General features: G+C 36.3%; 1 non-coding gene across 1 annotated transcript; it reads left to right on the top strand.

Moving 5' to 3' along the window:
• Window positions 1–949: 949 nt before the first annotated feature.
• On the top strand, window positions 950–1,022 carry TRNAG-CCC (transfer RNA glycine (anticodon CCC)). The gene has a single exon. It is a non-coding gene; the product is annotated as a tRNA-Gly (tRNA).
• The last annotated feature ends 2,150 nt before the right edge of the window (window positions 1,023–3,172 follow it).

The raw sequence follows: 3,172 nt of genomic DNA, 5'->3' as shown, positions 1-3,172 counted from the left end.
AAATTTCCAATTAGACTTCAATTACAACTCTCACACATTGTTGATAAGCATGTAAAGTGGTATAAGCACTTTGGAAGCCCTGGTAATTTTCTCTAAAATTACACATGCATGTGTTCCATGACCTAAAAAAAACCAAAAGCACATGTCCACCAAAAAAACAGCAAAGAATGCTCATGTAAAAGTGTTATTCATAATAGACAAAAACTCAAACATCCTGGGTATATATATCAATAGGAGATGAATAAACAAACTGTGGTATATTCATACAATGGAATCCTCAGGAATAAAAAGGAATGAACTCCTTTTACATACAACAACATAGGTGAATCTCAGAAACATTATGCTGAGTGAAAGAAGCCACACACAAAAGACTACATACTATATGATTCTATTTATGTGAACAGGGAAACCATTTAAATGGAGTCATATGCTATATACTAATTTTTGATGGAAAAAAATTGTGGTGGAAGAAAAGTAAGAACAGTGGCTGCCTCTAGGTTGTGGGTGGTGCCAGGTATTAAATGAGAGAAATTTCTGAGCTGATAGAAATGTTGCATTTCTTGGTAAAAGTTTGAGTTACACAGATACATACATTTGTCAAAACTCATTGAATGGTGCACTTAAGATTTGTGCATTTATTTCATTGTATATACATTTTACCTTAAAAGAAAAAAAAGAACTGTAATACCGAATTCTAATTACATGCACTTAAGGGCAAGTACACTGTAAACTACTTTGAAATGCAACAGAAGAATAAGATGGATTGATCAGTGAGGCAGAAAGATGAATAGAGAAGTGATAATGCAAATATTAAAAATGTTACTGGTAGAATCCAGATGGTGGATACACATGTTCACTATAAGATGTTTCAGCTTTTCTGTATGTATGAAATTTTTTATAGTAATGAAAGCAAGAAAATTATAAACTTAAAATTCAAGATAGTGGGACTTCCCTGGTGGTCCAGTGGTTAAGACTCTGCGCTCCCAATGCAGGGGACCCGGGTTCAATCCCTGGTCAGGGAACTAGATCCCGCATGCCACAACTAAAGATCCTGCATGCTGCAACATAATATCCCACACAGGGCAACGAAGATCCCACGTCCTGCAACTAAGACCCGAGGCAGCCAAATAAATAAATAAGGGCTTCCCTGGTGGCGCAGTGGTAGAGAGTCCGCCTGCTGATGCAGGGGACACGGGTTTGTGCCCCGGTCGGGGAAGATCCCACATGCCGCGGAGCGGCTGGGCCCGTGAGCCATGGCCGCTGAGCCTGCGCGGCTGGAGCCTGTGCTCTGCAACGGGAGAGGCCACAACAGTGAGAGACCCGCATACCACACAAAAAATAAATGAATAAATATTTTTTTAAAATTCAAGATAGTACTCACATCTTGGGAGAAGGATAAGAATGGGAGATAGGAAATAAGCACACAGGTAAATGCAAAGGTATTGGTACTATTCTAGCTTTTAAGTAGAATGTTGTTCACAGGTATTCATTTTATTATTGTGCCTCATAATTTACATATATTTTAAATATATCTATTGTCATATAATTTTTCATACAATTAAAAAATGAGAAGAATACATCAGAAGTAGAAATCTATTAAGCACTGATAACAATAATGAAGAATTATTTGTTAAATGAGATTCCAGGAAATCATTTCTATTTATTATAGTTCCCTTGGGCTCCAAAATCTAACGCTTATCTTTGCTTATGAGTCTTCTCATTTTCATTCTTGCAAACTTTCCAGGTTCTGACTATTGACTGTAGAGACGATCGGTTCTTTTCATTTTAGCACCATTCTTTTCACTTCCTAAAGGGCATACTTCTGAACCTAAAACTTCCCCTGTAGGCAGAGTGTAATATACCATGACACCTCCCCTGTCTTCCCTCCAAGGGTAGGATCTTTGCTGTCTTCTTCCCTTTGTGCAAGATAATGGGCATACCTGAAATCAATAATGAAAATAAAATGGGAATAAAAGTTATAGAGCTGGCCGTGGCTGCCCAGGAATGGAGGTAGAATGATGCAGAGGTGAATGGGGATGGTTCCATAAACTCTAAAATGTAGGTGACTTATCGGCAGACAGTACACGTATTGTTTGAGATTGTTTTTCTCCTCCTATTTTTGTGTTTGCCAAATAGGGCAAAAGTGACCAGAGTGCAAATATAAAATGTCAGAGAGCAAACTTAAATAAAAAGTTAGCACCTCACTATCATTAATTATCTCATCTTTTCTCACTTTTCCTTCATGTTGCTATTCCTGTCTCCATGAAGATCTGTATAGTATCTTAACATATAATAATTCCTAACCTAGGTTAGGCAGGGGTGAATGATATGCTTTTTCAGTGTGTTGGGAGGCAGTATTTTATCAGTTTTAATTCTAGCTTTACTACATGAGTTTCCATGAGCAACTTCTTTCCTTTCTGTGAATTTCAGTTTCTGTAAAATATTCATATTTCATTGAGCCTAAATTGCCATAACACCCTCAGTTACTTTATGTGCCACTAAAAAAAATAAATATTGCAATTAAACTATGATTCAATGCTTTTTAGTCACATTGATTGTAAATTTATCCCAATTTATGTGTATGTGTCAGAATCAGTGAAACTAGGGTACCATCAACCTTCTGAGTTTATAAGGAATAAGTTGGACAATGCACTTAAAGTGTTGAGCAAGGCACCTGGCATGTTATAAATACTCAATAAGTAGTAGCCATTAAGGTAATGGTGACGTGATCACGAGCACTTTGCAAAATGGTGTTCATTGTTTAGGTGGTTCTTTGGGGATCAGAATCATTAATAGACCATCTTGATGGGATTTGTTGGTGAGTCAGAATACCCACTCACTTTAATTTTAAGTAACATAACAGTAACATAGCATCTTCAGTTGGTTTTCAGAGGTAATTCTTTTAATTATGAGCACTTTGTTATTAAAAAAAATTTGTAGACTATTGTGAAAGTTTCCTCCAGGAATAAATTATGTTGATATATATCAACTCCCTGGATTGGTTGAAGTCACTTTTTATGGAGAGAATTTAGTTTAAGTACACAGCATCAATGAGATATTCCTACATGTAAAGCTTAGTAAAATTACATTGTTGGTATTATGATATGAGAACTCAGATTTTAAATTATTTTTTTTCTCATTTTTCTGTCTATACAGGAGGCAGACAGTGGGG

The sequence above is a fragment of the Lipotes vexillifer genome, unplaced genomic scaffold (genome assembly GCF_000442215.2).
Source record: "Lipotes vexillifer unplaced genomic scaffold, Lipotes_vexillifer_v1.1 scaffold216, whole genome shotgun sequence".
NCBI classification, from domain to species: Eukaryota; Metazoa; Chordata; class Mammalia; order Artiodactyla; family Lipotidae; genus Lipotes; species Lipotes vexillifer.
The sequence above is the reverse complement of the archived record's forward strand: the minus strand, read 5'-3'. Positions and strand labels throughout refer to the sequence as shown.